Below are 13,028 nucleotides of genomic sequence, written 5' to 3' on the forward strand. Positions count from 1 at the left end.
ACAATTTGAGATAGGGAACCCGGGGTGGGAGAAGCCAGCTTAAGGAGATAATAGGAATAAAATCACATTACTGTGTACTTTTTACTAACGTTAGCTACTTGACTGCAAATACTATCAATGACACAATGAACGTACCGTTCATACTATATCTTACAAAATGTGCTGAAACTGAGTGCCATCAACATCAATGGCGATCGCAATTATGACGCACCCTGACAAATACCCCTGGTGTGTTTCGAGTCACATCACAGGCAGCTAAAATTCTGGCAGTTAACTCCATCGCAATTATGGCGCACCCTGACAAATACCCCTGGTGTGTTTCGAATAACACCACAGGCAGCTAAAATTCTGGCAGTTAATTCCATCCCGGTATCCACTGAGGTCTCATACACAAGTAACTTTAGATATCCCCTTAGGAAATAATCAAGGTGATTCATGTAAGATGACGCCGCAGGCCATGGAATAGCGCCTCCCCTTCGAATCCTGCGACCAGGAAATACAACACTGAGATGGTAGCGGATATCCACACTGAAGTAAGGCGGTGCACCGTCATTTTTTCTCCACATCCTCTCACTAACAGCCAAGGGTACATTCCCCAAGGACTCAGGTAGACGTCTTTGCACGAACCTCAAGTACAAGTGACCAATTAGAAGATATGGCCAATTGAGGTTGCCGCCTACAAAACCGCCCAAGACATTCACACCAAAACGTCCTTGATGGCGTGACTCTACTACAGCGTGAGGGGTTTCCTCATCCCAAACATGGCTGTTTCTGCTGTTCGAAATATCATCACGATCAAATGGGGCTTCGTCTGTAAACAGCACGATTTGGAGGAAATCTCGTGGATCAATCCATTGTTGGAGCAACCACTGACAAAATGGAACCATTGGTGCAAAGTCAATCACAAGCATTGTATAGATTCGTTGTGGGTGATACGGTGTAATTGTGGTTCGCGGAGCCGCGCGGGATTAGCCCAGCGGTCTAAGGCGCTACAGTCAAGAACTGTGCGGCTGGTCCCTTCGGAGGTTCGTGTCCTCCATCGGGCATGGGTGTGTGTGTTTCTCCTTGGGATAATTTAGGTTAAGTAGTGTGTAAGCTGAGGGACTGATGACCTTAGCAGTTAAGTCCCATAATATTTCACACACATTTGAACATTTTGTTGTTCGTGGAGTACTCGCCACACGCTAGTATGTGCAGACCCCATTTCACGTACAATACGACGAATACTTGTAGTAGGGTCCGTTGCAACACATTCCAGCACCTCTTCTTCAAAATCGGCTGTCCGAGTTGTCCTCATGTTGTCAGGACCCTCGTTTCTTCTTTCCAATGAACCAGTCTCTCGCATTCGTCGATCGAGAGATAAAAACTCGTCGTGACGGATGATGCCTGTTAGGAAATCGTTCTCTGTGCAGCCTTGCAGCAGCGAGAGCATTCCAATGTACTTCCCCATACACAAGGCGCATGTCAGTGAGTTCTGCGAAACTGTGGCGGTACTGCTCCATCGTATTGTACTGTATGTCTTTGTATAGCACTGAGTAATGAATAGGTCTGTGGTTGATTCGTAGCACGTTCTGTCATGGGACAATGTAAATACCATACAACAGAGCCACCTTATGGACAAGTAGAGTAAACAAAACCTGCATGATAACTTCCTAATAATTAGGTTCGTCCTCGTTGTTTCCTTGCAGTAAGTAATGAATGTACGTGTAACTAAACACAACAGTACGTGCAAACTTGTACATATGTTTGAGCTGTGGCCAGCTGGTGCCAGTGGTATTTTGTTCATGTATCGTTGAGATCGATTGTGGTTGAGCTAATCTATCTTTACTTTTCGCGTGTCTTATCTTTCGGGTTGGCGGGCGAAGGCATTGTGTTGTTAGCCTTTGACGGGAGACCCTCGAGATCTCGTGACATTCGCTGGAAGACGAGAGTCAACGGCTGCCGAACGAGCGTGATGACCGTTGTATGCTGTGGTGTGAAATTGATTGGGAATTTTGGCGATATGGGCAGCTTGGAGATGCAGGTTCTGTGACTTCGCTGGGAACAAAATTTGAAGTGAAGTGGTGAAGTTGTGGAACCCGCTCCTTCGTACTGTGTACGTGATATGAAGTAAGTGGTCGTAATTGTGTTTTGTTGACCGACGCACTCAGAGGAATTTAAATTTTATTATTATAGTAAGAGTTTTACAGTCGAACTTAAGATGGTGTGGAAGAGTTCAGTTGACCAACTTAAATGGTGGCCGTTATTTGGAAGTTTTCTCAGACGTTTTACTAGTGCTCTGTGTTTCTTGTAATCAAATGATTTTATGTTGGCGGTTTCATAGCCTGCACTCTATAAATACAGTTGTCCATGTGTAGAAAGCTTAAGGTCAAAGTTGCAAATTTGTCAGTAGTGTAATGTGTTCCTTTACACGCTTACCCACATATCGAGTCAAAGGTTCCGCCGAGTGCTTTTATGTTCCAGATCTATTCGAATGTCTTTGTGATTCGCGCAAAACCTTTGATTGTGCCAGTCCCTTGGCGGGGAGTGAAATGTCGTCCGAGGTCTAGGCCTGGCAGTGTTTAAGAACCTGGCCACTACCGGGAGATGTACACATACCGCTTTCCAAAGTTTTGTATTTATCTTCCTTCCACCAAGGCGAGTTAAGCTGCTAGATATATAAATACATATTGCATGTAACCTGTTCATACACGAACGTGTTTCCTTAAACATTAGCGACTGGCAACTGGCTAAACTTTAAATTGCGTAGCATCTACTGCGTTCGTTGTGCAGCTCTTACTAGTAGTCTTCTATTAACACGTCTGAGCACGTGAACATTCATTTTTAAAGATCATTGTTTCTGCTGTAGCTTTTTAATGTAAGTGGTTCTATCATGTTATGTAATTGGATCTTAGCTTGGCACTGGTGTTGAAGTGTCATTAAGTCACCCTTTATTGGTAACTCTTTTCATTATATGTATGCTGAGGGAAATCCTAGATGGGAGTTTGAATTTCTGAAGTTTATCAGTAATTCTGTTTTCCTAATAAGGGAAAATAAAGAGAGAGGTATCAGTTCCCGGCAACGATAAGTTTGTAACTCATCTTTAAACAAGTGCTTCTTTAACGGATTGAAATAGTAAGTTTATAAGGGTATTTTAGTGAAGAATGTTTCAATTGTGGACATCTTAATGTAATAACGGGTTTTAAAGAGTTTGATGAAGAGGCTGTGTGAAGTAATTGATAATTGCTGTGCTTAAGGTTTCTATAAATGCCTGGCACATTAAGTTTCTTATAATTTTCTCTTAAGGGACTGTTTATTTGAGCATTGACTACGTTGGGTTTCTACCTGCATTTACGAAGCTTTATCTAGTGGCTCGTCCACAATTTGTAATTGTCAAATTCCTTAAAAGATGTAATGTCAATAAACTGCCTTAATTATAAATTATGAGTACGAACCATGATTACACCCCGCTTCCTCTTTTATGGTATCTAAGATATGGTGGGTAATTGTGGTACGAATAGGAAACCCCGTACCAATGTTAGTTGTAATTAAGCTGGAAAACAGTAATGCTAAACAAAACGGTAGACAAGTTTACTTCCATATCTCCTTAAGATGGCTTCTCCGACACTTTGTTCCTGACCCCGTAATCGTTGAGTGGAGCGTTCTCTATGTTCTTTTACAATTTTGCGAGCTCTTGTGGAAACACCCTGTATTTACTATTATTCTGAATGCAATACATTTTATTGATAAGCAATTACGTTTACTTATTTCTCGATTATTATATTATCTAACGTTGACCGATCAGGAGAAAGTGGGAATTATTTATGTTGCCCAACTAGTTATTTATGCTGAAAAGGTAGACCAGATACAAAAAGTAGTGGTCAAGTGTGGCTATTTACTAGTCCACACTTGAAAGCTGACGACCTCTGGCTTCCCATTCGTACTAGCAGTCTCCTCTTCGTTATTGTTGTGTACATAGTTCCGCGTAGTCAGCGCGTACACAACTTTCCCACTAGAGCACGTCCCACTAAGCTCAGGCGCAGCGCTCGTCCATCTCCGCACTACGAGATGGCGCTGCCGTAGAGACGGACCAAATTCTGCTTCCGCCGATCCGCGTATTAATATGTAACGCAGCCAATGAGATTGCTGCTAACGTAGAACCTTTTCTCCTCGTGGATCACACTCGCGCAGTGATACATGAATGCGCCAGGTATTATAACGTGTGTACAGACCTCCGATTAGTCAGTCTGAATTTGTCTGTAACAGTCTGCATTAGTCTGTACCAGTCTGTACGAGTTCTACATTTCTCTGCACCAGTCTATAGTCAAGTTTCAGTCTGCGCCAAATAAGATTACCATATTCCTGTACATAGCCATGAAGACAAATGTACAGACACTTTTGTCAAGTATCAGAAATATATGTGAGAATAAAATTAACGTACCAATACCAAAGGACCTTCAGCTTGTCAATTGTAAATAGCATCTAGAACCAAGTTAAGTAAATTTTATGCTTGTTATTACTTGAATAAATGTGTGTGAAAATTAATCAAGTTCTGTTTAAAGTTGGTCACCGTCAATCTGCTACTCTAAGCGTGCAAGTGGCATTTCTATCGTCTGACCTAACGGCAGAAGATAAACACGCTAAGATAAGACCACGAGACATATTGCTGACACTCGCCTACTTCGTTAGAGCGACAAGTCAAATAATCTGATGGTGTGTGTACTGAAGGCCTTACAGTACGCTCAGCACATTTATCGAACCATCTGGTGACGCTGCATCGTACGTCAGCAACCCCCTTACAACGCACCAATCTGCCACGGCCACCACACTCACTCGACGTATTCAATATGCAGTCGCAACAGATACCATCGATGGCCCTCAGTATCAAGAGAAGCCCACACTAGAACCCAACACCAGTCCATATTACCGGGTCACGATGTCTGCAATACCCCACGACAGAAACACTTGCCACGAGTAGCAAACTGAGACTACGAAGTCGCACTTGTAGATGTGGCTTAAGAGCGTGTTGTATTGCTTTGTCCGCCAGAACTCGCGCTTAATTCGCTCCAGTAAATCGCCGTCGCTCGCATAGATATATCGCAGCCTCGATGTTCTCCGTACTGGGCTATTGGATGCGATATATGCACGCCTACATACATGAGGAACATTCCAGTTGCAGCGCGGAGACGAGCGTTTGGCAGCAGCGGGGTTTGCTTTGTTCTGCACACATGGTGGGATGAAATGAGCAGTGACGTTAACAAGTAACGGGTTCCGCACGGGCGAACACCGGCCCTCCACGGCGCGGTAATAAATTGCGTTACCGTGATGAGCACAAATACGGCGAACCGCCTCGCCTGTCGGGAATCCACTTGTCGGCGGCGCGGCCCGTGTAACAGTCTGGAGCGGATGCGACATGCGCCAAGCGAGTGCGACCTAATGGCACGGGGGGGGGGGGGGGGGGGCTTCTCTAGCCGGAGCGATGGAGCCACACACACACATTAATATCCGAAACGTCGCGACTCCAAACGACCGTGCCGCGGCGCTAAATCCGATAACATGCACGGTGCGCCCAAACAAATGAAACTCGTCTGTCGATTGCGAGGCACATTTCACTTCGAGAGGAATCGTTGGCGTCAGTAAACTGGAAGCAGTCATCAACCCCAGAATCGATAGGAACAGAACGACAACGTGTTTTGCCGCCTTCCTCTGACCTGGGGGACTTCGATATCTGTGTCTGTTGCTCCACACACGTAACTCGAGTTCTGCGCTGGAGAATAGTGAGAGCACTACTACCAAATCCACTTCTTCCCATCCCCCTCGATAGTTCTCCTTCTCTTGTTCCATTCACAAATGGTATGTACAAGCTGCGACACTTCTCTCTTTTTTCTCCGTCACCTACAGGTTCTAGACCTACGTGTAGTCAATATGTTGCCTGATTCAGGCCGGAGTTTACGATTTGGTAATTTTAACAGTAAAAAAAATTGTTCAGATGGCTCTGAGCACTATGAGACTTCTGAGATCATCATTCCCCTACAACTTAGAACTATCGGGTGATAAAAAGTCAGTATAAATTTGGAAACTTAATAAACCACGGAATAATGTAGACGGAGAGGTAAAAATTGACACACATGCTCAGAATGATATGGGGTTTTATTAGAATCACAAAAAACCCATATTGCTAGACGCATGAAAGGTCTCTTGCGCGCGTCGTTTGGTGATGATCGAGTGATCAGCCGCCACTTTCGTCATGCTTGGCCTCCCAGGTCTCCAGACCTCAGTCCTTGCGATTATTGGCTTTGGGGTTACCTGAAGTCGCAAGTGTATCGTAATAGACCGGCATCTCTAGGGATGCTGAAAGACAACATCCGACGCCAATGTCTCACCATAACTCCGGACATGCTTTATAGTGCTGTTTACAACGTTATTCCTCGACTACAGCTATTTTTGAGGAATGATGGTGGAAATATTGAGCATTTCCTGTAAAGATCATCATTTTTGCTGTGTCTTACTTTGTTATGCTAATTATTGCTATTCTGATCAGATGAAGCGCCATCTGTCGTACATTTTTTTGAATTTTTTTTATTCTAATAAAACCCCATGTCATTCCAAGCATGTGTGTCAATTTTTACCTCTCTATCTACATTATTCCGTGATTTATTCAGTTTTCAAAATTTATACTGACTTTTTGATCACCCGGTACTTAAACCTAACTAACCTAAGGACATCACACACATCCATGCCCGAGGCAGGATTCGAAACTGTGACCGTAGTGGTCGCGCTGTTCCAGACTGTAGCGCCTAGAACCGCTCCGCCACCACGGCCGGCTTAACAGTAAAAATCTCCATGAAGTACTATCCCTACTGTAGTGTCTGTTGCGGAATACATCGTTGTGAATGGAATTTCTAGTTAAAAGTTATGAAATACTGGCCTGTTGACTCTTCGCGGGTCTGTGCAAGACTGAATAACAACTACAGACAGCAGTAATAGTTTAGTCAAAGCTAACAATGTTCGTCTATAATTTCAAGGTGTTAGTACAAAATCAAACGTAAAAAACTTTATAAGTTATATATTATGTAAATTATTATATAAATTACAAATAAATGCGATTGTTTGCAGATATACTGATGAAGACAATAAAGCCAAAATAAGCTTATATACTAAAATAAAATATCAAGCATTATACCATCTAGCAATTCTCTGTATAATTTCCTACTGAGATGTCATATATCATCCAGGTACCACAATAAAGAAATTTATTGAAATCCGAGATGTTTGGTGCTAATACGTGGGTTTACCATAAACAGTAATCCCACGCGCTATTCGCGAATGATACAGCAGAGGGAAGAACAGACAGTGGTACCAGATGTACTCTCCGTCGAAAGCCGTATGTATAGGCTTATATAACACGTACCAAACTATTGTACACATTTCGACACTAGCGGTGAATCTAGAAACTGTACACTGCGGACAGTGATAGAGACTGAAGAAATTAATTAAAACTTCTCCCTCAGGCAAGACTTGAACCTAGGTCTCCCAGATTGCTAGGCAGGTATGATAGCCATTACACCACTGTAGGAATGTAAGTAACACAATTGTACGGACTACTCGAATCCAATGCCCTCCCAAACGCAACTCTGGGTAACAATGTGGCTGCTTTGGCGGTCATATGTCAGTCATTATGATGGTCGATGAGCAACTGACAATCCTGCCGACCAGTAAGGAGTCTTACACGCGAATCTACACCTCACTCTTTAGGTAATAAGCTACGGAGATTAATTTGTTTCAACTCATGCTACTCCTTAGTAGCCGAAAGGAAAAGACAGATCTAACTAAGGAACAATGATTATGAGAATTACTATTCTTTCCAACTGGTGGGAGAAAGTTTTAAACCCTGCTACTCGCACGTTTTCCGCTGCCATAACAAGGGGCTGAAGTTAACAACTCTGCAGGGAGCTGCAAATCCGATTACGAAGAGTTTCGTGTAAAATTCGGAAGAAGAATTACGGCAAGACTTAAAAGTGGATTAACGGCAGAATGAAGCGCGTAAGGGGGCTGTTGTCCACCCTGCTTTCTGTCTGCTCTCTCTCTCGACTGCTTATTTAGAAACTAAACTTCCACACACCTATTTGTTACTACCTTTCGTAAGTACTATTTATACAGTTAAAAGACGTCTGCGTCAGTGAACTATATGGGACAAATGCAAAAGCAGTAACAACCGAGTTTTTGGTCTAGCAGTGTAGGTCTATGAACACTGATACGGAGATCAGCAGTTCGAGTCCTGGTGACAATCAACCAAGTCTTTTCTCTTGTTAAAATAACTTGAACATAGTTTAACCAGCATGAAACCTTACAGTCACAGGTTTCTGAGGAATGTGATGATAGGTATTGTTGTAGTAAATAGCTTAAACAGTGACGCACTCCTAGTTTTTAGGGGCGTCAAAAATTTCGTTTTCAGTGTTTCATATAATCACTGACCGAATTTCCAAATTTTAAGCATTGTCATAATCTGCTGATTAGAATATATAATCTTACGTTGAAGGTTGACACAATAAATCAGCTGTTAAAAGTAGAATCTATGAATATTTATTGAGCCATTACAATTTAAAGTGACCACATTATACAGATTATACTTACTCAGTATTTGAGTATGAGAACAGTTAGAGAGTTTCAGCAACTTTACGTAATTTCAACTTTTCGGCAGGTTTTCTCAGTGACAGTCGCACAAAATAATGAAAGGAACAAAATTTATCGCTTTTGCTATTCATGCAATAAAACTTCAGCATCACGCATGACGTCTTAATTTATTACATCTTTTCTAGTAACTCAATTCGCAACACGTTTTGCACACAGTTTCCAGATACACCACTGAATGAAACTGCTAAATTATATTAGTTTTGCTACAAATAGTTCAGCGGATGTAATGTTGTAAACATTGAAAAGTATGAAAGACTAGTTTTTTCAGAAAACGCTGTGGAAATTACACAAACTATATTCATCCAATGTCTATGAGTCATTAATCGGAAAGTAATAAAATCAGCATATGGAGGTTTTGCACCTTCAACCACAAAGTTTTTACAAGATTATCCTGAAATACTTGGCACATCAACTAATTTTTAAAGTAATTGTACGTCTGAGCAGTTTTACACATGGCAGGTCGATTCTTTAAAGGATTGAACGTGAGGGGGTTACTTGCATCGTATAAAACACAAAATGCCCATCCAGGTATAAATTGGACGCAGACTTTGACGACAGGCATTATTATTGTGTAGAATCAGCCATTAAAGCAGTGAACTTCAACTATTATTGTAATAGATGTACAGGCCCAGCTGCGGCCGGCATCTCTCTTTGCCACTCGGAGGACGTGGGTTCAGTTCCCGGTACTGCTAAGACTGAAACTTTGTGGCAGGTTAAAACTGTGTGCCGGACCGAGACTCGGGACCTTTGCCTTGCGTGGGCAAGTGCTCTACCATCTGAGCTACCCAAGCACGACTCACGCCCCTGAGTCACAACTTCACTTCTGCCAATATCTCGTCTCCTACCTTCCAAACTTTACAGAAGCTCTCATGCGAACCTTGCAGAACTAGCACTCCTGAAAAATGATACTGCGGAGACCTGGCTTAGCCACAGGCTGAGGGATGTTTCCAGAATGAGATTGTCACTCTGCACCGGAGGGTGAGCTTATATGAAACTTTCTGGCAGATTAAAACTGTGTGCCGGACAGAGACTCGAATTCGGGACTGTTACGGAATGAACTACAGGCTCCAAGACCTAAAAAGCCCATTTTGGTCGGGAAAGTGGTATGATGACACCATGCTCATCCATACCGCATCCGAGTGACGTCATACGGCAGAAGATGACATGGCGGTCGGTCAGCATCAGGCGGTGTTCTGGGTCTGATCACGATGTACGCAAAAAGACGTCGGCACAAAAAACGTAGCCTCACGTTCATTTCCGAATATCAGTAAACCTGTAACTAAAATAATGAAAGGTAAGAGAGCAGGTGGTGACGCTACACCTTGGTGATCGTCGAATACGCAGTCCATGTGGCTTAGTGCGGTTCTCAGAACAATCACGACCAGCTGTGCTTTCCTATGTAATTTCAAAGACAGAGGGTAAGACTTAATCCATTCTTCCCGCGAAACACCGACAATCTGACAGCAGACAAAGTGTAAGGTGGCAGTAGTAAAGATTAAACAGCCGCTAGTATTCAGCATCTACACAACATCTCAGAAATTAACACTTAGTGCTTGGCAGAGCGTTCACATAACCACTTCCACACAGTTTCTCGACCGCTGCACTCTCGAATGTACGAGAGAAAAATTACAACCTAAATATCTCCGTGACAGCTCTGATTTCTCTGTTTTTACTGAAAGGTCACTTCTCCCTACGTAGGTGGGCGTCAACACGATACTGAAGTTGCTGACAGAAATTTCGTGAAAAAATGTCAACGCCACGAAACACGCATTTGTTTTAATTATTACCAGCCCATCTCAATTACTGTATCCACGAGCCTCTCTCCCCAATTTAGCGTTAACACAAAACGAGTGACTCTTCTTTGAACTTTTTCGGTGCCCTCGCCTAATCTATGTTGTAAGGATCCGATACTGCGCAGTACTATTACGATGTCGAAGGGCAAGCGCAGTGCGGGCTGTATTCTTAGCAGATTTGTTGCACCTCCTAATTTTCCACCAATAAAACGTAGTTCTTGATTCGACATTGTCACAAAATTAGCAGTGTGATAGCTCTACTGTAAATTTTTTACAGCTGTAATCCTTATTTATTTAACTGAATCGACACCCTTTAAATTTCTATCAATTGTAACCAAAATTTAACGAAATTTTTTAATACTCACTCTTTTCATCGTTTATGGTCAATTGTCTCTTTTCACACCATGCAACCCTCTTATGTGAACCCTTTTGTAAGCCGCACTTATCTCCTGGGGAGTTAATTACACGGTAAAACACGGTGTTATCTGCAAACAATCGAAAGGGTTCCTCAGATTATCTCCTAACTCCTTTATGTAGATTAAGGACAATAGATGGCCTGTAACACTCCGCTGGGAATTCCAGATATCACTTTTATTTCAGTCGATGACTTCGCCTCATTTACTGTTCACTGTAAACCTTTCGACACGGAATCACTATGTCACTTCCACGGCCGAAGCTGTACTCTGCAAGCACAAAATCTGAATAGAAGCCGTTTATGAGAGACGGTGTCAAAAGACTTCTGAAAATGTATGAACGTGAGAAAACGTGTGATATCCCGACGATAGGAATCATTATGTCTTATGAATAAAGAACCAGTTGGTTTCACAAGAACGGAATTTCCTGAGTCCGTGTTGGTAACAGAGAGTTTTCTTCAACGTATTTCATAATATCCGAAACAGTAATGTTCCAAAACCCTACTGAAAATCGATATCAGTGATATGTGTCTGAAATTCAGTGGCTTAGAACTATTTCCTTTCTTGTATAGATATTTATGTAACCTGTAGAACCTTCAGTCCGTAGGTACACATCTTTCGCCGACCGGACAGTTCTACACAATTGCTAACAATGGAACTACCTCATCATGTACTCCGAAAGAAACCTAATTGGTATCCACGGAAAACGTACAGCTCCCTGAGAAAACAGAATATCTTCTGCATACTACACACTACTGTGTATTTGTATATGATGGTCATTCTCCATCTGACATCCATTAGAATTTCCTAAGTATTACGGTCTTCAGGCGACGGATCCGAGGTGCTAATTCTCTGAGTTCACCAAACCACTTTCCAATACGCCGCCTGATCGCTCTTATCCTGTACGTTGTAATCCAGCAAAGTACCTCTTTATGTAAGTCTGCAGGCTTTCGTGACCGTTGTCACTGAAGTTAAAATCTTCTGTGTTATTAGGCCGCGTCATATTTCCTCTAAAATGATGGACGTTTCGAGCCTTCTGCTAGGATCTTCCTCAGGATCTTCCAGTGTCGACTACTGCTTGAACACTGTGTTCAGCACATGGAAGTCGACATGAAGTGTTCCAGACAAAACCAATATGTACGAAATCGAACGACGGCAGCCGTCGGACAACTCTTATTGTATCACTTAGATGCAGTTACCATTGTTAGCAAAGTGGTTATCGCAATGCGTGAACGTGCATCGTTTGCATTTCAGTTCTTGCTCTAAGGGGGATAAGCAAACTGCTAGCTTGTTGATGTACAGAATGTCTAATAATAAATCGGTACTTAAGTATACAGTCCTGGGGACTTAGGATAGTGGGAGTGTCATTATAGACAAGACAGACCCAGGTTCACGACATCGAAGGCAGTCGTCTAGTAGTGCTGCCTAAGACAAAGAAAGTGATAGCACTCACTGAGTGAGAGTAACTCCATTCAGTAGTGACACGAGTATACTTCCATTGAAGCTACGTTATCCTTGATAATTACACAGAATTCTGCATTTCTGAACACACATCCAGGTTGTAGGTGTTTCGCAGAGTGGAGTACTGTGAGATGCCCAAGAGATAGTTCCTCATCGATTGCATCGATCGATGTAAGCCCTTTTCAATTATTTCGTGTCCTTCTTTCTCCCTATTGGTCATGACAAAGTGCCCTGTAGCAGTCCGACTACTTTCAAAAATGCCCAAAGCTGGCCACTGGATTGTACAACGAATGACACAGCCAGGCACTGTAATGACACCACGCATATGTATCATCTCCTCTGTAGAAAACAGGATCAAAGCTTACAGTAAGAACATAGTCTGAAATGAGACACGATAAAGACATACGCAGGAATACCAAACTTCAAATTTCCACTGAAAAAGACGCAAATTATTATCTTCCGATAACACTTGCCAAGAATAATATACAGAAGAATGGAAAAGAAAATTGAGGATGTGCTAGATATCCATCAGTTGAGCTTTAGAGAAGGTAAAGGCACCAGAGAAGCAATTACGACGTCGTGGTTATGGAAGCAAGACTAAAGAAAAATCAAGACACGTTTATAGGATTTGTCAACGTGTAAAAAGCGTTAGAAAATATAAAATGGTGCAAGAAGTTCTAAATTCTGA

Source organism: Schistocerca piceifrons, chromosome 9, assembly GCF_021461385.2.
Source record: "Schistocerca piceifrons isolate TAMUIC-IGC-003096 chromosome 9, iqSchPice1.1, whole genome shotgun sequence".
Classification (NCBI taxonomy): Eukaryota; Metazoa; Arthropoda; class Insecta; order Orthoptera; family Acrididae; genus Schistocerca; species Schistocerca piceifrons.